Here is a 23,268-nt window from a genome sequence, read left to right on the forward strand (position 1 = left end):
ACGTTGCTCTGGGGTTACTGAAGTATTTTACATTTTTCAATGTTAAACTTCGTTTGACACGTCTCAGCCCATCTGCTCAACCTTGCCAGATCCTGTTGCAGCAGCATAGCGTCAGTAGTGTCCTTAACAACCCTGCCAACCTTTGTATCGTCTGTAAACTTGGACATTAAGCTTGATATACCATTGTCAATATCATTTATAAATACAGAAAACAACAATGGTCCCAACACTGAACTCGGAGGGACTCCACTAATAACATTAGTCCACGATGAACAGTGTCCATTGATTACCACTCTCTGTCTTCTCCCACCGAACCATCCCTTTATCCATAGCAGCAATTTGCTACCAATGCCACACTGCTCCAATTTGTGCAGAAGTCTTCCATGTGCAACAGTATCAAAAACTGTTCTAAGATCCAGATATATAATATCAAAGTTATTCCCTGCATCCAGTTCTTTTGTGACTGCATCATAATATCCAATCAAATCGGTCAAGCAAGACTTTCCCTTAACAAAACCATGCTGTGTCCAAGCTATAACTGAAGTATTGTCTAGATGATCTTGCAGCGTTTCTTTAATCAGTGCCTCCATTAATTTTCCTGGAACAGAAGTTAAACTCACAGATCTATAATTAATTGTGTCAGCCTTTGATCCTCCTTTATGATTTGTGATCACATTTGCACATCTCCAGTCTATAGGCACCTCCCCTGAGTCCAAAGAAGCTCTGATAATTATGGCCAAGGGTTTGCTTACTTCCTTTGCTACCTCCTTTAATATAAATGGATAGATCCCATCCATCCCGGGTGCCTTTTTTATGTTTATCCTCAACAATTTCTCCTCCACTTTCCTCTCAGTTATTACAAAATCATCTAGCTCACTGCCAGAGTTTACTTCATCTCTGGCATTCTCCTTCTCCTGAATAACTCCTCATGTGTGAATGTAAATGCAAAATACTCTTTAGTTTGTTAGCCACCTGTGCAGGATCCTCAACTGTTGAACCATCAATATCCAGTTGACCAATCTGATTCATCCTTTTCCTTCTAGAGTTTACATAGTAAAGAACTCTTTTCTGTTTTTCTTTGAATCCTTTGCCAAAGATTTCTCATAATCTGCCTTTGCCTGCCTAATTTCCTTTGTGACTTGGTTACAGATTAGGCCTAACACACCCTTACTCTTCTTTTTCTCTTTTCCATTGTTTATGTCATACCCAACTGACTCAACATTGCACTGTAAATCCATGTCAACCAGATGAACTTCGTTAGATTTTATGTGTTTCTTAACTAACAGCATAAGTTTTAAAATTTGTTCTCCTTTCGAAGATTTTAAAAAGTTTTTAAATTCTGAACAGAACATGTTATCGTTTTCTTTCACCATAAGTTTAACTTCTAAATTTTCTAATAAATGACAGTTTCTCTCTTTCTGCCAAGCAGTTTTCATAAATCTGAAAACTCTTTCTGATTTAGTATTTGAATGTGGAATGCTTAATTGAGCTTAGAATTAATTGTAGGCTTAATATTGAGCTTAGAATTAGAATTAATTGTAGGCTTAATATGAAACTTACAATTATTAGAATTAATTTTTAACACATTCATTAGATTCCAAAAAATTAATTAAAAATACATAAAATCAATAAATTAACCATTTTTTCCTCTCTTATCAGGAATGATGGTATTATCAGGAAGTGGGACTTGAAGTTCTAAATCGGGACAGTACTGGCCATATCAGGATTCGTGGCCAATCTGCCCACACACACACACACACACACACACACACACTTCAGATATCAGCCATCCACCCCACCAGTGAACCCTGATGGCCTTCACTAGTAACATCAGGCCAAGATGAGCAGTGCCCATTTCTAATCATCCTGTATCTTCCTCCCAACCATCCCATTATACATAGAAATGACTTCCTCCTAATGGGCGCCTCTGTAGCCAGGTGGGCAGGAGCAGCAGTGCGTAGCACACGCTTCTTGATTAGACTGGGGTTCGAGCCCGTGACCACCAAATACGGAGGATGCGAAAAGATCAGGGAATGACCACCGCATATGCCTGTTGCAATATGGCCTTAGTTGCTAATGCTCCTAAAAACCAAAAACAACAACAACAACAACAATCCTCCTAATGCCATCTGATTCCAATTTGTGTAGTAGTCTGCCATATTGAAGTTCAAGCCCCTTACTGAAATCTAAGTACAGTACAGCTAGGTCACGATTAGTGCAACTAATGAATCCAATGAAGTAGCCGCATCATTTGAATTCACACTATTTGAAGTTATAATTATGTGAAAAATGTGGTTATTGGTTCCAGCTCGACGGAAATAGGTAATGAAAAATTTTAAACAAAAATTTTTATTTATTTATTAATGAAATATAACAGTAAAGGAAAAAAGAATATACTTATAATTTAAATTTATTATTAACAAAGTCATATAGTACTGTGATTATAGAAAGCAAAAGAAAAACAAAACAAAAAAAAATTCTAAATATCATTCCTAAACGTAAGCTTACACTGAAGAAAGCATCTTTATTGTCTTTTAAAATATTTTAGCAGCATAGAATGAACTGTTTTCTCCTTCTATAAATATTCGTACATATGCTGGTAGATACAGAGTGCTTTATCCACATCTCGGCGAATTTGCATGCTTCAATTGAGGTTAGGGTCAGCATCCATAATTTTTTGCTTCACGACTTCTACAGCTTGAAAGATAACTTCGAATTCCTTGAGAGTTAACTCCTTCCTTGCACATTATCTCATTCTTCAGCATCATTATCGGCTTCTTCAAATTGCCTTTGTTGATCTAAAAGTAGGAGATCATCATCAGTCAATTCTTCTGAGTGTGAATTGAGCAGTTCCCGAACATCTTCATTTTCTTGTTCATCAAATCCAAGTTCTCTTCTAATATTTGTTATTTCTTCTATAACAGTAACGAAACCACTATCATTTGATCTATTTATAGGACAAAGTTAGAGGAAACTCTGGTGGAGGTCCGCAGTGGTTCTGACATGCAAATCTATCGTCACACCCAGGTATGGGGGGCGAAAGACTAATCAAACCATCTAGTAGCTGGTTCCATCTGAAGTTTCCCTCAGGATACTGGTGCTCCAGAGAATCAGTCTCATCCGGTAAAGTGAATGATTAGAGGCCTTGGGGCCAAAATGACCTCAACCTATTTCCAAACTTTAAATGGATGAGAAGTCCAGCTTGCTTGACTTGAAGCCCGGATGAAAGGATGTGAGTGCCCAGTGGGCCACTTTTGGTAAGCTGAACTGGCACTGTGTGGGATGAACCATTTTCTTACAGCTCGAAAGATATCTTCGAATTCCTTGAGAGTGAACTCCTTCACTTGCACATTCTCTCATTCTTCGGCACCATTGTCGGCTTCTTCAAATGCTCTTCGTTGATCTAAAAGTAGGAGATCATCATCAGTCAATTCTTCCGAGTGCGAATTGAGCAGTTCCCAAACATCTTCATTTTCTACTTCATCAAATCCAATTTCTCTTCCAATATTTGTTATTTCTTCTATAACAGTTTCTTCGAAACCATTACTATTTGCTCAATGAGGCAAAATGCGCTTCCACATTCTACATATGTTGTTTGCAATTATTTGTTGCCAAGCATGCTGAATATTTTCTATTGCATGTCTGAGGTTATCATTTTTTCAGAACTCTGTTAAGGAAATTGCATCGTCTCCTATAGATTTTGCAATTGCCTGTTCAAATGTTTTCTTATGTAGTAGATCTTAAATGTTGTGTGGTCCCTTGATCCATGAGCTGCAACAAAGATGTTGTGTTTGGTGGCAAAAAAATTATTTTTACATTTTCACATAATCAGTCGAGTGTAGTTGGATGACCTGGAGCATTATCCAAAATTAGTAGAATTTTAAATGCAATGTTGTTCTCCTTGCAATATTTTTCAACAACTGGGCAAAAATATCTTGAAAATCAGTCAGCAAACACAGCTTGGGTCACCCATGCTTTCTTATTTGATCGCCAAATAAGTGGAAGTGATCTATAGTTGTAGCCTTTTAGAGCAATTTGGAGACCGATAAACAAGCATCAGTTTTAATTTAAAATCGCCTTGAGCATTGCCTCCCAATAAAAGTGTTAGGCGATCTTTAGACACTTTAAATCAGGGTTGAGTTTTTTCTTTCTTAGAAATGTAAGTTCTGGAAGGCATCCTTTTCCAGAATAAACCGGTTTCATCCACGTTAAATATTTGTTGATCAGTGTATCCACCGTCTTCGATTATTTTTTTTTAAAACATCAGGATATTTAGATGCTGCATCCTCATCTGCACTGGCCACCTCACCGGTAATTTTAACATTATGCAGCTGAACTCGATTTTTAAATCGATCAAACCAACCAGCACTCACACTAAACATTTCTATTACTTCATTATTTTTTTCTTTCATTCTCTTAAACACATTTAAAGCTTTTGTCTGAATGGCTGCTCTGCTAAGGAGGAATGTGTTTTTGATTGCAATCCTTAATCCCTACAGTTAAAAGATGCTCCATTTCTATCATAGTAATTCTTCTGTTCCTTGTAGACGTTTGCAAACCACAAAAAGCTGATGCAATTTTACGTTTTTCTTTTATTTCTCCTGCGTGTTGTATAATATTCTATATTGTAGATTCAGGCATTCCAACATTCATCCTATTTTACAGTTGCTATGACCACGTTTATATTGTTCAATCACATCGATTTTTTGCTCTAATCTAATAACGAGCCTCTTCTTTTTTGCGCCCGTAGTGTTGTTATCAGAAAGAATCTTCCTTTTGTCCATTTTGTTAAGGGCACTTCTTAAAACGATTAAAACAAATCACGATAACTAACATATATTATGACAGGCAGTAGTACACACGAAGATAAACAAGTGTAGCAGCATCTAATGCGAGACTAATCAAGGCTAATTGTCTAATACAAGGCTAGCTGTGCTAGCCTCACATTAACTGAATTTTGGTTCACATTAAACACTACCTGGTATCGTTATACAATTTGCACTAAATCGAATATTGCTTTATTTGAATTCACATTAATTGCGACCTAGCTGTATATGATATCAAAATAATTTTTACATCCAGCTGATGAGACTAGTGATTGCACCACAGCAGTTAATCAGATTGGCAAAATATGATCTCCTTCTGATTTGAATATTTCCAATATATAAGAACCCACCCTAAATCCAAGGATGCTTTCATAATTATGGCCAAACATTTGGGCCCCAAGTGCCAAGCGATATTAGTGACCACAGCGCCTTTTCATAGTGATTATCTGATACGCTTTTCTGTAAATACGTTTCTCCTGAGTTTCGCAAGTCCGTTAACTCTTGAGCATTATAATTAAATAGATCTTTCAATTTATATAACCCAGAAAGGAAAGCACCTTTCTTTAACCCCCTTTTTTATTTTTCGTCAATACTAACCTTCTCTTCGCTTGGGTCACTAGGCGGCACCGCTCTTGCCTCCATGTGGCGGGGCTGGTAACCTGGGAGAAAAAGGTAATCTCCCGGGGCCAAAAAGAGCATGTCATGAGTAAATCAAACTCGGACTTACCTGGGCTGCCAGATGCACCCCAGTCAACAAAAAAGAAAGATAGTTCTATTGCAGGAACTTCAAAACGGCAGAAAACTGACTCTGACATCTATCCTACTCCAGCTTTCCTGATCATGCACTGAACTGGTGAAAATGCAATTGGCAAAATCTCGCCATTTAGGGTACAGAAGGAATTAGAAAGCAGAGCTGGAACTCCTAAGTCTGTAAAAAGACTTAGGTCAGGAGATATTCTGATCGAGACCTCTAGTGTAGTAAACACTCAGAGCGACTCTTGAATATTAATCTCTTTGCTGGAATACCAGTTACTGTGACACCCCACAGATCACTGAACACCTCTAAAGGAGTGATCTCTGATTGGCGTTATACAGGTCAAGGCGTTATAAGAAGAAGAAGGCGTTATACAGGTCAAGAGAATTTCCACCAGAAAAGAAGGAGTTCTGACTCCTACACGTAATCTCATTTTGACCTTTAATACACCACATCACCCAGCATCCATTAAGGCTGGATAACTGGTCTGTAATGTCAGACCTTATATTCCAAATCCCCTACAGTGTTTCCGATGCCAGAAGTACGGACATTCCCAGACAGCTTGCCGGGGAACTCCTGCTTGTGCAAAGTGCGGGTCAGTTGAACACAACTGCGAAGCCTGTACTGCACCCCAACCGATATGCCCAAACTGCAAAAAAGATCATCCCGCTTACGCTAGAACATGTGAACGCTGGAAAACTGAGAAACTTATTCAGATTTATAAAACCAATCATAACGTGTCCTATCAAGAAGCTAAGCGAAATATCTCACCACCAAACCTTGCAAATAGATCTACGTATGCTCAAATCACCAAAAAATTCCAATCAACCGCATCGCAAACTGAACTAACAGTACCCCCAAAAGAGTCTTTCTCGAACTATGTAAAAACACTGTTCAATGCATCTCAAACTCAGGCAGTCAGTACGCCTGTTTCTATACCAATCGAAAATCCCCACTCCCCGGATGAAGGGCACAAAGAAAAACAAATCGTAACTTCTGCTCACCAACAGGAAATGGATACTAAGGAAATACCCACAGATGATCCCGTCCTACACATTTTTGTAGAAGAGGAAATGGAAACAGAAAGGTCCTACTTTCGAAAGAAAGATAAAAACAAGAGTGAAAAACAGAGAACCTCAGCACCAAGAAAACGCTCGGAAAGTCTAACTAGAGATAAACAATGAACACAATAATTCAGTGGAATTGTTGTGGTTTCCGTGCCAATATTAATGACCTGTACGACCTTACCTATAAATACACACCAATATGTCTCTGCCTCCAAGAGACATATTTTAAACCTCAAGACACACCAAAACTGTCTCATTACAATATCTTTAGAAAAGATGGAACCGATCAAAATACTGCACATGGTGGTGTAGCTGTTATAACAAACCCATATGTTCCTGTCAAACAGGTCTTACTGAACTCTCCCCTCGAGGCAATAGCGGTCCGTGTAGCTGCTGACATCCATATTACAATCTGCTCCTTATATATTCCACCAAGCTTTTCCATCCAACAAAATGATCTAAACAACCTCATAGCTCAACTCCCCACACCTTTCCTCATTCTGGGAGACTTAAATGGTCATCACACACTATGGGGTAACAACAATATCGACCAAAGAGGAAAACTAATTGAAAAATGTTTAGATGATAACAACCTTCTCCTTCTAAATGACGGGTCACCTACTTATGTTCACCTTCCTTCTGGAACATTTACTGCAATAGACCTGTCTATCTGTTCTGCAACTTTGTATCCTACTCTAAAGTGGACGGCAAACAATGATCCACTGCATAGTGATCACTTTCCCATTACAATTGAATTACTAAATAAACCCTCTTATCATCTTACTAGAATTCCTCGGTGGCTAATTGATAAAGCACACTGGGAGATGTATAAAAAATTAGCTAAACTGGACCCTGAAATTATACAAAAATCCCCAACCAGGGAAGCGGTTGAGTATGTCACAAAAACTATACTACACGCAGCAGGACAAGCTATACCAAAATCCTCCTCAAAATTACCTGAACACCCAAAAATATGGTGGAATGACAAATGCCGTGCAGCAAAAAGAGACCAAAATAAAGCTTGGAATACTTTTAGGCGCTATCCAACCACAACTAATCTCATTCAGTTTAAACGCCTTAGAGCAAGAGCCAGGTATGTTAGACGCAGTAATAAAAAGGCCGCTTGGATTCGCTTCACTTCAACCATCAATCAAGCAACTCCCACACATAAAATTTGGAAAACAATCAGGAAAATGAGTGGTAAATATCAAACGACACCTCAGCCTATCATGGAATGGAGAGGGCAGAACATTTCTGACCCTACCCAAATTGCCAATATACTAGGAGAAACTTTTGCCAAAACATCAGCAACAGAAAGTTACATACCAGCCTTCAGAAGATTCAAAGCAAATTCAGAAAAAACAAAAGTTAAACTTTTCTTCAAAAGCAGAAGAACAATATAACTTACCATTCACTATCCACGAACTACATAGAGCCTTGTCAACATCTAGGCATAGCGCTGTAGGACCAGATAATATCCATTATTCGATGATACAGGAACTAAGTGCTGAATCACTGCAGTCACTTCTTGATCTGTTCAATAGGCTCTAACGGGAAGACACATTCCCTGAACAATGGCACCACGCTACAGTCCTTGCATTCCTTAAACCAGGAAAAGACCCAACAAACCCTACTAGCTATAGACCCATTGCCTTGACCAGTTGCCTTTGCAAAATTCTGGAAAAGATGGTGAACCGTCAACTGATATGGTACCTAGAAAATTTCAATGTCTTACATTACACACAATTCGGCATTCGACAGAACAGATCAACACTAGATATACTAGTAAAACTAGAGAATTCCATTCGGAATGCATTCCTTAGATCGGAACACCATGTAATGGTTTGCTTTGACATCAGCATGGCCTATGATTCCACGTGGAAGTATGGAATACTCCGCGAATTACACTACCATGGACTTCGGGGCCATCTCCCGATTTTCATACGCAACTTCCTAGACAAGCGAACTTTCCAGGTTCGATTTAAAACTTCACTGTCGGAACTATTTTTTCAAGAAGAAGGAGTTCCCCAGGGCTCTGTACTTAGTGCTACACTCTTTATAATTGCGATAAACACCATTGCTGATCAACTTCCAAACACTATCGATAAGGCACTGTTCGTAGATGACCTTAGTATTTCTTGCCATGCGAAAAACATGAATACGATCGAAAGACAGTTACAAGGGGCAATAAATAAGATCAGTACATGGGCATAAACCAATGGTTTTCAGCTTTGTTCTCAAAAAACGTTGTGCATCCATTTTTGCCGACAACGTAAATTGCACCCACACCCGGAACTACAACTGAAGGGACAACCAATAGCAGTTCAACCCAGCATACGATTCTTAGGAATCACCTTAGATCATAAGCTTACATTCCTGGAACATATTAAAAGACTAAGAACATCCTGCCAACAAAATTAAATATGATCCGGGTTCTCTCAGCAACAAAGTGGGGAGCTGATCGCCTTACCTTATTACGGCTATACAGATCTTTAAGAAGATCAAAACTTGACTATGGGGCACCAGTGTATAGCTCATCAAGGCCTAGTGTCCTTCGCTGGCTTGATCCTCTCCGTCATAGTGCAATACGCATTGCTCTAGGAGCATATCGCATGTCTCCAACACATAGTCTATATGCCGAAGCTCACGAACCCCCTCTCTCTATCAGAAGGCAACAACTTATATTACGCTATGCATATAAAATAAGATCTATGCCTGAACACCCAAATTGGGAATTACTTTTCACCCCCCAACACAGCAGGTTATACCATAACCGCCCTACTGCTAACCGACCATTAGGTATAAGAATAAGACATCTTCTAGAAGAACTTAATCTGAGTTTTGATAATATCTCAAATACCCCTCCACTATTCCTTGCTCCGTGGAGCATTACTCCACCTTTATGTGATAAATACCTTAATAAATGGGATAAATCTGCACTACATAAAGAAAATTTCTTGCAATTGTACCTTGCAGTGGTGGGGCAGTTTCCAAACTTTGTTGTAGTTCATACAGATGGGTCAAAGAATGACACCCACGTAGGAATTGCCGCAGTTTTCCCGAACATAACATTGGCCTACCAACTGCCACATGAGTTCAGTATATTTTCTGCCGAACTATTGGCAATTCAGGTTGCACTGAAGCATATCGAGACCTTCAATATTGAAAACAGTATAATTTTCTCAGATTCTCTAAGTGCACTTCAAGCCCTGGAAAACACCATGAACATCACCCACCCAGTCGTAAAAGAAATAACAAACTCTTTATATACCTTATCTGAGCTTGGAAGAACCATACATTTCTGTTGGGTCCCAGGACATATGGGAATTCCAGGAAATGAATTAGCGGACAATGCCGCAAAAGTGGCCGACTTACCACCTGATATACAGTGGAGAGTTCCACATCAAGATTATAGACGAATAATACATGAAAAATGCATGTACCAGTGGCAATCAACGTAGCAAAACCAACTTGAAAATTAAGCTTCGAAGTATCAAGCCAAATCTTGAGCAATGGCCTTCAAGTCTCAGTGCAATTCGACAACAGGAGGTAATACTAGCTCGTCTCCGTATAGGTCACACTAATATTACTCATGGTTACCTTTTAAGAGGGGAGATTCACCCCCAGTGTGATCACTGTAAAACAATGCTTTCAGTGAAACATATCCTTGTGGAATGCACAAAATTTGCAATAGAATGCCAGAATCACTTCAATCCAGCCTCAGCTGAAGAACCACTAACGCTTAGTTCACTTTTGGGCAATAAAACAGATGTCTCAAAGATATTTAACTTTCTCAAAGCAATCAATGTATACCACCTCCTTTAGCTAGTCAACAATCAATTTCCTGACTCTCGATCCATAAAGAAATAGCATAAATACTAACCTATGTATGGCGCATTATGGCCATAGACGCCCATGCACCAAAAAAATCCCCAAACAAACAAACAAACAAACAAACAAGCCAAACATTTGCTTACCTTTTTTGCTTCTTGTTTTAATATAATTGGGTATATTTCATCAACTTTGATTGAATGTACATTTCTCTTCTCACTTATTACAAAATCCTTTAGAATGCAGTTATAACTTAGTATACTTCTGATATATATACCCATTCCTAAAAAGTCATTGATATATGAATGCAGAGGCAAAATATTGTTTTGTCAGCAATCTGAACAGGATTGTCATTATTAATATTATACTATTAATATCCAGTGCCAATGTGGCTTATCACTTTCCATCTAGTGTTAGCATAAAGGAAAGAATTATTTGCTAGTTTTCTTTGCATTGTTAGCCAATCATCAGATATTACAAATCTTAAAATATTGGAACTAGTAGCAATCAGTGATCATGTTATATTTATACAGGGAAAATTTAAAGGAGAGAGAGGTTTTGTTTTTGTTTTCAATTTATTTTCATTAGAACCATATGATAATTTTAACAAATAGAAATACTAAATGGGAAATGTTTGAGAAAATTATTCTGGAAGCTGCCAAGCTTCTTATACCAACAGAAAGGTGCTGTTTAAGGTATTGACCAAATTGGATGAGAAAAGAACTGTTGGCTTCAGTGGTAGAGAAGAAAAATGCATGGGGTGAATATACATTATCAGGAGAACTTCACCTCTACAGTAATACCAGTTATTCTGTAATAAAGGTATTGAGATAAAGTTAGTGATGTTACTTCTTGCGATATACTAAAGCAATCCTGAAAAGTCCTTAGCTATGAGCAAAAAGAATATTAGCAAGGAATTCTTTGCTTATATCAGTGTTTCCCAAACTTTTTTAGTCATGGAACACTTTTCATCTCACAATATATTTACAATATATCTCACAATATCTACACAAGTTTAGTGGGAGCCAAAGAACTGTTTGCTAATAATGTTTGCTTACTATGCACTGTGCATCAGGAGCATCTTCATTTCCAATACACGTAAAGCTGAAATTCAGATAATTGTTATCATACTTTCGTTTTGGTCTTTTATTAGTTGGTTCCTGTTTTTTCACTTCGGATTTTTGGGGAACAAAAGGCTGCTATTGTTCACCCTCACTTTGACGTGTGACAATATTGTGTTAGTTTTCATCGACCGCACTTGCACTACTAGAAGTACTTGCTTCTCGTTTAAAAGTTCCTTTTTTCAACCACAAATCATTGGTCATTTATTTTAATAATAGTATTTCTAAATACTGATAATTATCAGAAAAGATTTATACAAGGAAGTTTAGTTATGATATCAGCTCACTTCCTCCTCTCCTTCAACCCGTGTACTCCAGACTAAATCACATATGAATGGCATATTAGATCACTGCATTGCTACTTTTTCATAATGTCATTACCTCTACGCACATTTCTTTATGCAAAAGCCCACCAAAATAAAGTGTTCCCTGGACTATTTGATTATTTGTCTATGCCAGTATATTGATAATCGAAAAAAAAAAAAAAAAAATGTTAAAAATTATAGTGATACAAAAATCTACAAATATATAAATTTTATTTTATTTCTTTAATTATTAATTATGATTTTTCACGGAACACTTGTTCACATCTCACAGAACACTAGTGTTCCGTGGGAAAAGTCGCGAGGGCTAAATTTCAAAGTGTCTGTAATTCTGCCTAGACACGATAGGAGGGAGTATATGATGAAAGCCTTGTCAATCATTTCAGCCCTGGATAGATAGTGCAAGGCTCATGGGGGTTGAAATTTTTTTCACCGTGGTCCATGCTTGCTAACAGGTGAGACTGCTTCTACAGGGATGGGATACACTTAAATACAAAGGGTGCAAGAATATTTGCTGATGCTATCGAGGCAGTGTTAGATGTGTCGTAAAATTGCTAGATTTGGGGGATTCACAGGCTACAAGATTAACGGTAGCTGCAGGCAGAGGTGAAAGTGATTCTTGCACTGCTCCTATTGTAATGAGCAGCAGCGTAGAGAGCAAGTTGCTGGGGACTTCAAAAGCTGCTGGGAGTCATCATGGAACGAGTAAATACATGGGCTGTGTTAGGGTAACTAAGAGGAAGAACAAGTGCATGTATACTTCGTGTACACTAATTCTAGAAGTATAGTAAAAAAAAATTGATGAATTTGAAGCACTGATCAAGACATCAAAGGCAGATATTGTTGGGATATCAAAGACAGTGTCACACAGATATAAGCAGTGCAGAATTGTAATTTGGGGAGTACAATGTGTACAGAAAGGACAGACAAGACAGGAAGGGAGGAGGGGTTATGCTGTTAGTTAAGAAACACAAAATCTAAGGAAGTGCATCCAGTTGACAAGGGTGGACAATGCAATGTTGAGTCTGTTTGGTGTGACATAACAACTGGGAAAGGGAAAATGAGAGTAGGAGTATGTTATAGGCCTAATGACTCTGATGAGTATAATGAATAGTTGTGCAGAGAAATAGAATGAGCCAGTAAATCAGAATGTCTTTTAATGGGGGATTTTAGCTTTCCAGTTATTGACTGGAACTTGTCGCTTGGTCACTCGCACGCTAGCAAGACTTTTGTAGATTTATTCAATGATTGTTTTCTACCAGAGGGAGTGATGTTTTCTACGAGAGGCAACCAAAGGGAATAATACCATTGATCTGATTATCAACAGTGATTATTCATGCATTAAGAATTTGCAGATAAAGGAACCACTAGGTGACAGTGATCACAGTGTACTGATTTTACTTAAAGATGTAACTACCATCAAGGGTAAAGGGAAGGGTTTTTGTTTTCGTAAAGGTGACTGCAGTGGTCTCAGACAGTTTTTAAGTTCTATACAGTTTTAAGTTCCATAAAGTAACTCCATATGGGTAGCAATAACCCAAGAGAAATGTACCAACTTTATGATACTACACTGAGAGAGAGGTGGAGAATGATACCTGGGGGGTAAATGTGCTGTCAGATATGAATTTCTCTGAGCAGTGCAGATTGGCTGCTAGAACATGTCATGGAGTTTTTGTCAATGATATATAGGAATTTTGCTAGCAGAGACAAGGAGGTGACTTCCCTTTGTATAAGGCAATGTTCAGGCCACACCTTGAATACCGTATACAGGTCTGGAGGCCTCATTTTAGGAAGGATATAGAGTTGCTAGAATAAGTACAGAGAAAGGCAACAAGATTAGTGAGAGGAACAAAGGGGTGCACTTAGGAAGAAAGGCTTAAGTTCTGTAAATTGCAGCATCCGGAGACTAGGCACCTGTGAGGTGATCTGATCGAGGTGGGATAAGGCTTTGATACCTCAGTGATAACGGAATACTTCTGCTTGCTCAGATTAAGTACCTGTGGGGGCATAGATTTAAATTGATGAAAGACAGTTGTAGAATAAATGTGCGGAAGTTTACCTTTATTGTAGACCTGTTGTAGGTCTCTAATAAAGCTGGAACAGACTTCCATCTGTTGTTGTTGTGGATGTTGATAGCTTAAATAAATTTAAGACAAACATTTGGAGTGACTGGATGGGTGAAATGGGAAGGATTATTATTTTATTATTATTATTTTTTGGCTGATGCTGTATATGTTTGTTTTCTTGCATCATATAATTCAATTAATACTAATACAGTTTGAGAAACCTCGGCTTATATTATAGTAAAAGGAGAGAAACAAACATATTGGTAATTGATATCAATGGTAGGAATATTGATGATCCTGAACTGGTCTGAATAAAGGTGTTGCATTTATGTTCAATGTAAGAAAGTTTTTAAGTTAAGAATACCAGTGGTTTACATTGGGAGTTGAATGATTTTGTAATGACTGAGTGATGAGGATAGCAAAGTTATTACAATTAAAAGTGAACAAGGGATCAGGAGCTGAAGTTATCTGTCCAATTATATTGAAGGAAACAGCAAAGTTTGTAAACAGATCTTTAGAATATTATAATATGAGTATCCTTGGATTTAGGCAAAGTGCCTATGAATTGGAAATATGCAACTGCTTATCCTATTCAAAATTGTGGATGAGAAGGCTGTAAAGGTAAAATCAGCATCTGCAGGCTTTTTGACTTCTGTGCAAGGAACGATTATGGAATCCTTAGTTAAGAATGCAGTACACTATAATCAGAGCAAATATTGAATTAGGAAGGAGGAATCACTGCATGGCTTTGTTGAGGGTATCTCATGTAAACGATTGGGTGGAAGGAATTGGTTGAGGTTTCAGTAAACGATTGGGTGGAAGGAATAACTGATATCATTTATTAGTATTAATAGTGGAAAATTATGCAAGAAAGCAAAGCTTAGTGTCAGCCAAAAAAAAATCTCATTTCACCTATCCATCCCTCCCCCCTCTCTCTCTCTCCAGTAGCTTATCTAGTTTTTCCTTTAATTTATTCAAACTATCCACTTCCAGAACAATGGATGGAAACTTGTTCCGGCAATCAACCACTCACTGGCTGAAGACAAACTGTCACACATTTGTTCTGCAATTATCCTTCCTCAGTTTGAATTTGTCCCCCTTATGTAGCATCAGCCAAAAAAAAAAATTAACAACTCTTCTCTCTAAAAGTTTGTCCTGTTCCTCCTTGAATTTATTTAAGCTATCAACTTACACAATGACGGATGGAAGGTTGTTCCAGCAATTAACCACCCATTGTCTAAAGGCAAATTTCTGCACATCTATTCTATAACTGTTTACTCAATTTGAATTTATGCCCCCTAAGTTTGGAATCTGAACAAGCGGAAGGATCCCATCAGAATTCAGCATGCTCAACCCATTCAAGGCCTTATACACCTCAATTAGATCACCGCGCAGGTGCCTAGTCTCTCAGGCTTCTAGATTCCATTCAGAAGAGGGCAGTTAGGGTAATTGATGATTCATCTCTAACAGAGTCTCTACACTTGCTGTCTCATAGATGTACTGTTTCTGCTGCATGCCTCTTCTACTGATGGGCACTGTTGCCTCTCCCCTCAACGTGGGCACCTGTACGTGGTGAGGGGACCTCCCAGTGACGCTGCTGGACTTCCAGACTTGCATAACTGGGATCCAACACCCACAGCCCAGGTTTCAGGCTTACATCAATGGAATCCGGCGTGTTTGCCGTGCGCTGTGACCTGTGGAAATTCGGAAAGGGGGATCATGGTGGTTGAGGGGCCCGGCTTCAATACACCACTTTGGCCCCTGCTTCGACAAGACGGGTGGTCCTGGAAGGCCCGGTTAGGATCAATCGGCTAGTAGGCTCGCCGGCGAGGGTCAACCGTGTCAATGCCACGTACCTACCCTCATGGTCCAAGGGACAGGATTCGGGCTGGCAGCGGTGCGGGTACAGTGTCTGGGTAGCCCTGGTGTCCACTCCCGAGCGCATTTATTGCATGCCGGGTAGTGGGCGTCCCTTTGGGCTCCGTGGTGGGTGGGGAGCCCGGGCACTGAACCACTTCAAAACTTCATGAATCCTGATAAACATATTTCTTCAGGGGCCCCAACCCGGTCCTTATCTGAAAACAATGACAAAGACACTGATAGCATTATTGCTAAAAAGAGGCAGCGAACCGAATTACCATCAGGGCCTGTCCCAAGGTTCTTAATCATGCATTCTACCAATGAAACACCGATTGGTAAAATGTCGCCCTTTTTTATTCAAAAAGGGTTAGATGGTTTAGCAGGTTCACCCAAATCAGTTAAGAGGCTTCGTTCTGGAGACCTTTTAATTGAAACTAAAAATGACAGGCAATCAGAACATCTCCTCCGAGTAACATCAGTCGGTGGAATACCCATAACAGTGACACCACACAGAACACTCAATTCATCGAGAGGTGTCATTTCGGAGTGGGACCTTCTCGACGTAACCGAGGAGGAAATCTGCTCCGAATTAAAACCCCAGGGAGTTATTGCCGTCAAGAGAATTACTGCGCGAAGGGATGGAAAAATTGTTAAAACCAGGAGCGTTATCCTGACTTTTAACTCTACTAAACCTCCTGATGAGATTAAAGCTGGATACATCAATTGTTCAGTGCGTCCATACGGTCCGAACCCTTTACAGTGTTTTAAATGCCAGAAGTATGGACATTCTCAAATGGCCTATCGTGGAGTCCTTGCATGTGCTCGATGCAGTGCAAAGGACCACGAAACAACAGCATGTTCAGCCGCAAAACCCACCTGTATTAACTGTGAGGGCGAACACCCGGCCTATTCACGAGCATGCCAGAGGTGGAAAGAAGAAAAAGAAATTCAACGGCTGAAGGCAGAGCTAAATATATCATACCAGGAGGCAAGGAAATCGATCAAACCCCTGAATATCAACAGACCTACCTACGCCCAGAAGGTAGCAGGGAGATGTTCCGTCGGAACTCAGACAGACATGACCATTCCTCCAAAGGAGTCTTTCACTCCCATCGCGCGTTATCTCTTAAGTTCTCAAAAACCTGCACAGAAGGAACAATCAGCTGCCAATCCTATATCGGTACATCCTAATGCTCCACAAGTAACAAAGGTAATTATGAAAGAAAAGAATCAGAAAGGGAAGTCTCCCCTACTACCCAAGTAAACATGGATGTCGAGCAGAAGGAGGTACCCGAAGATTCAGTCTTGGAACTCTTTGCGGAGGAAGAAATGGACACGGGACAGCATCCATTCTTCCCCAAAAAAGATAAACCCAAGACTGATAAAAGTAAGCCCTCAGCACCTCGGAAGCCGCCTGGTGGACCCACCAAGCCAAAATAATGGCTAAATTCCTACAGTGGAATTGTCGTGGATTCCGGCGAAAAACTGATGACATCAAGGCCCGCCTGTAAAAGCACGAGCCAGTTTGCTTTTGCTTGCAGGAGACTTACCTAAAGGCAAATGATGATCCCACAATGCATAACACCACCATTTTTCGTGAGGATAGAATTGCGGATGGTCCTGCTCATGGAGGAGTGGCTATCCTTGTGGGAAACCAGACCCCAGTTCAGCCCTTGCTAATTACAACTAGCATAGAAGCTGTTGCAATTTGCCTTACAGTGGGATTTTTATTAACGGTCTGCTCTATTTATTTGCCACCTGGGACTGACATCTCCCAGGAAGACCTTGATGATCTTGTAACGCAGTTGCCTCCCCCTTTCTTACTTTTTGGGGATTTTAATGGACATAACACCCTGTGGGGTAGTGCTAACATCAACGGTCCACTTTGGACCATCTTATTAGACTGGAAACATCCATCCGGGATGCTTTCCTAAAACGCGAACACTTGGTGTCGGTGTTCTTTGACATGGAGAAAGCGTATGACACAACTTGGAGATTTGGCATCTTAAAAGATTTGCACAGCCTAGGCCTTAGAGGGCATCTCCCCGTGTTTATTCAAAACTTTTTAGCCAATCGATCTTTCCAAGTTCGTGTGGGATCCTCACTCTCTCGTTCCTTCAGCCAAGACGAGGGAGTACCACAAGGATCAGTATTAAGTGTCACGCTTTTCGCCATCAAAGTAAATTCCATCACAGAACAACTTCCTCCAACTGTAAACAGTGCCCTCTATGTTGATGACTTTAGCATTTTTTGTCAGTCATGCAACATGAGGGTTATTGAAAGACAACTGCAGAAAGCCATTGATCGACTCAATTCCTGGGCACTTGCTAATGGCTTCAGGTTTTCGCCGGAGAAGACCGTTTGCGTACATTTTTGTCGTAAGCGTAATCTTCATCCTGAACCTGAATTAATGCTCGGACAAAATGCTATTCCAGTAGTGTCAAGCACAAAATTCTTGGGACTTGTGTTTGACAAAAAGTTGACATTTCTTGAACATATTCGTCAACTTTGTACAAAGTGCATGAAGGGACTAAATATTCTTCGCCCTCTCTCCTCTACATGTTGGGGAGCAGATAGGTGCACCCTACTACGTATTTATCGTGCACTTGTACGATGCAAATTAGACTACGGGGCCCAGGTATACTCCTCAGCTAGAGACAATGTCCTTCGATGGTTGGATCCCGTCCATCATCAGGCTATCCGTATCGCTACTGGAGCATTTTGAACATCTCCTGTCCAGAGCTTATACGTCGAAGCAAACGAACCACCGTTATCCCTTCGACGTAAGCAGTTGTCTTTAACCTATGCTTTAAAGTTGAAATCCCTGCCAGACCATCCTACGTGGACATCTGTCTTTGAGCCACGTTGGGAAAACTTGTACAATACCCGTCAGACTGCCAACCGACCTTTTGGTATTCGTGTCCAAGAGCTACTAAGAGAGTTTAACATCATGGTAGACAAGGTTGCACAAACACCAAAAGAGACTCTTCCACCCTGGCATGCTCATACTCCATCGTGTGACTTCTCCCTTAAGAAATGGGTAAAATCTGAGACCTCGTCATCTGTCTACCATCAGCTCTTTTCCGCACACCGAGCTGATTATTCCGACTTCCTGCCCGTCTACACAGACAGCTCGAAGTCTGAATCGTGCATAGGATCTGCTGCTGTCTTTCGGGACACTATACTATCTCAGGAGATTCTTCCTGAATCTAGCATATACACTGCAGAGCTGCATGCTATAGAGTTAGCCTTGGATCACATTCGAACTTCTCAATGCCAAAGGTCAATAATATATTCTGATTCTTTGAGTGTATTACAGGCTTTATTATCTTTGAGACAACTGTTATCCGGTTCTCTCTCGGGTTCAGCAGAAGATATATTCTCTTCATAAATACAAATTTGATATCCGCTTCTGCTGGATTCCTAGCCACATTGAGATAAAGGGAAATGATTTGGCTGACACTGCAGCCAAATCAGCAACACCCACTAACAATCGCTGCCTGTCAGTCCCCTATACAGACTACAGGCAAATAATACACCAAAAGATATATTCCCAATGGCAAGAACTATGGCATAGAGAGAGAGAACAAATAAATTATACCAAATAAAGCCTCTAATACAAACATGGCAGTCCAGTCTGCGCAGGAATCGGAGTGAGGAAGTTGTTCTTGCCCGACTCCGCATAGGACACAGTCATCTGACACATTCGTTTCTGCTGAGGGCGGATGATCCTCCTATGTGCGAGCAGTGCGACACCATTTTATCCGTTAAACATATTTTATGTGACTGTTCCAGTTTTAGTAATGCTCGTTTTATCGCTTTTAACCATCTGACTGAGCCTTATACACTCAGTCAGATTTTATCTGACAATGACCATGTGTCTGGTATTTTTAGTTTCCTGAAATCAGTAAACCTTTTTAATCATATTTAAAAAATCTTATTATTTTAAGATTTATTATTTTTACCTTGTTTACTGATATTCGTCTTTTACAGTTTATACGTGGCTTTTATACCCTGACTTAGTGACCTAATTCGTTAGGTCACTGAAAGATTTTTACCATTTTTATGACAAGGTTTTGGCGCATCATAGCCTTAGTTGCTGATGCGCCAATAAAACTAAACCAACAACAACAACTGTTGCCTCTTCTTCCATGGGCACTGTTCTTCTGAATTGGCTTCTATAATTCCCGCTCTCTCTTTCAAAACAGTCCGAACACGTGCTGCCACCAGCCAACATCCAAACTCACAGAACCAACTTTTCATCTTACTCGTTTATTCATTCAACTGCCGTTTTTTGGAACAACCTTCCTTCATACGTATTTCCTGAAAATTACACTCTACAGAAGTTCGTCCAATGTCAACAAATATCTTCTTTCGTCTTCTCAACCTCCAACCCAAGCACGGTACTAAGTACTATAGGTTCTAATACCTCTCGTGTTTGGGGTTTACATAAAAAAAAAAAAAAAAATCTCAATCAGATCACCTCACAGGTGTCTAGTCTCTAGATGTTGCAGTTTGCAGAAATAAAGCTTTCCTTCTTAAGAACACCCCTTTATTCCCCCTCACCAATCTGGTTGCCCCTCTCTGTATCCATTCCAGCAGTTCTTCCTTACACAATGGGATAATTATCTCCTTCTTTACTTTATTCCTGCTAGCAAAGTTCCTGTATATCATTGGCGAAACCCCATGAGCTGTCCTGGTACCCTTTCTTTCCACTGCTCAGAGAACTTCATATTAGACTGCACAATAACCCCCCACCCGCCCAGGTCCTTTTCACTTTCCACAACCTTACAGAATACCACACAGTTGGTACATTAGTACAAACAAAATACATGAAAGTAATCCACAAAATCACCCCTTGTGATTTTGTGGATCCTCAGAGGTCTAAACTGGGCTCCACATTCTGGAAAATGGCTTTTAACAGCCTGTGAGGGAACATCGTATAGTCCTTGGCTGGCCAGTGAGTATCCCAATGAATAACTGTTTGATCTCAGCCACGAGGCACTTCCACTTCGTGTTAATTTAGACTGGCCCATGTGGAAAAGCTTGAACATGCTTCGGACTCTTGCTGATGGGTCAAAATTTGATCTGACCTCTGGGTCTACTCAAATTTTCCCATGGAATGTGACTTTGGTGCCATCCAAACCATGGAAAATTTATTTATACTGCCCTTTACCTCATTCACTATGCTCCACAGATGACCTTGCTTTGTATTCTGCGCATGCTACTGGACAAATATTTTAACATTAGCATTAGTAGAGGCATATGATGCAAGAAAGCAAGCTTATTCAGCATCAGCCAAAAAAAAAAAAAAAAAAAAAACAACCACTACTCCCATTTCACCCCTCTGTTCGTTCGAAATACCTGTCCGGCTGAGCCTTAAATTTATTTAGGCTATCAACTTCAACAACAAGCGATGGGAGTCTATTCCACAAACCAACTGCCCGCTGGCTAAAGGCAAATTTCCGCACATCTATCCGACATCCGTCCTTCCTCAATTTGAATTTATGCCCTCTCAGGTGATTATTCTGAGCAAGAGGAAGAATCCCATCGGCATTGAGCATGCTCAAGCCATTCAAAGCCTTATACACCTCTATCAGATCACCTCGCCGATGCCTAGTCTCCAGGCTCTGTAATTTGCAAAACTTAAGCCTTTCTTCGTAAGAGCAACCCTTTGTTCCATTCACTAATCTTGTTGCCCTTCTCTGTACTCGTTCCAGCAGCTCTACATCCTTCTTGAAATGAGGCCTCCAGACCTGTATACAGTACTCAAGGTGTGGCCTGACCAATGGCTTATACAAGGGAATAATCACATCCCTGTCCCTGCTAGAAAAATTCCTGTATATCATTGACAAGACACCATGAGCTACTCTTGCAGCTCGTCTGCACTGCTCAGAGAACTTCATATCTGCCTGCACAATTACCCCCAGGTCCTTTTCATTCTCTACCACTGTCAGCTCAACCTTTCCAGATCCTGTTGCAGCAGCATAGTATCAGTAGTGTCCTTAACAACCCTGCCAACCTTGGTATCGTCTGCAAACTTGGACATTAAGCCTGATACACCATCATCAATATCATTTATAAATACAGAAAACAACAATGGACCCAACACTGAACCCTGAGGAACTCCACTAATAACATTAGTCCAAGTTGAGCAGTGTCCATTGATTACCACTCTCTGTCTTCTGCCAATCAACCATCCCTTTATCCATAGCAGCAATTTGCCTCCAATGCCACACTTCTCCAATTTGTGCAGCAGTCTTCCATGCGCAACAGTATCAAAAGCCTTTCTAAGATCCAAATATATAATATCAAAGTTATTCCCTGCATCCAGTTCTTTTGTGACTACATCATAGTATCCAATCAAATTGGTCAGACAAGACCTGCCCTTAACAAAACCATGCTGTGTCTGAGCTATAACTGAATTCTTGTCCAGATGATCCTGCAGTGCTTCTTTAACCAGTGCCTCCATTAATTTTCCTGGAACCGAAGTTAAACTAACAGGTCTATAATTACTTGTGTCAGCCTTTGATCCTCCTTTGTGAATTGGGGTTACATTTGCACATCTCCAGTCCATGGGTACCTCCCCTGAGTCCAAAGAAGCTCTCATAATTATGGCTAGGGGTTTGCTTACTTCCTTTGCTGCCTCCTTTAATATAACTGGATAGATCCCATCCACTCCGGGTGCCTTTTTTATGTTTATCCTCAACAATTTCTCCTCCACTTTCCTCTCAGTTATTAGAAAATAATCTAGCTCACTGCCAATGTTTACTTCACCTACGACATTCCCCTTCCTGAATAACTTCTCATGTGTGAATGTAGATGCAAAATACTCGTTTAGATTGTTAGCCACCTGAGCTGGATCCTCAACTGTTGAACCATCAACATCCAGTGGACCAATCTGATTCATCCCTTTCCTTCTTGAGTTTAAATAGGTAAAGAACTCTTTTCTGTTTTTCTTTGCGTCCTTTGCCAAGGATTTCCCATAATCTGCCTTTGCCTGCCTGATCTCCTTTGTGACTTGGTTACAGACCAACTTATATCTATCATAGGCTTCCATGTCACCCATTAATTTGTATGTATCCCATGCATTTTTCTTCTCTGCCATATGTCTCATTAGTTCATCTGACAACCATTTAGGCCTGAACCTTGAACAATATTTCTTGGTTGGTATGTAAAGCCTGGTAGCTTCCAAGATTAGTTCCTTGAATGCTTCCCATTTTGAATTTGCTGTTGGTAACATCATCAGTTGGTCCCACTGTATAGAATTTAAATACTGTCTCAGACCATCATAGTCGCCTTTACGAAAGCAAAAACCCTTCCCTTTACCTCTGATGGTAGTTACCTCCTTGAGTAAATCCCACTTCAGCACACTGTGATCACTGCCACCCAGTGGTTCCTTTATCTGCAGATTCCTAAT

At 40.1% G+C, this 23,268-nt stretch overlaps 1 protein-coding gene across 2 annotated transcripts in view; it reads left to right on the forward strand.

The window, feature by feature from the left end:
* The window catches only part of LOC150081824 (ATP-binding cassette sub-family C member 8-like), a 1,084,700-nt gene that overhangs the window by 368,343 nt on the left and 693,089 nt on the right, over positions 1-23,268 (forward strand). The window lies entirely within an intron of this gene.

The sequence above is a fragment of the Mastigoproctus giganteus genome, chromosome 8 (assembly GCF_048544385.1).
Source record: "Mastigoproctus giganteus isolate SK-2022 chromosome 8, ASM4854438v1, whole genome shotgun sequence".
Taxonomy (NCBI): domain Eukaryota; kingdom Metazoa; phylum Arthropoda; class Arachnida; order Uropygi; family Thelyphonidae; genus Mastigoproctus; species Mastigoproctus giganteus.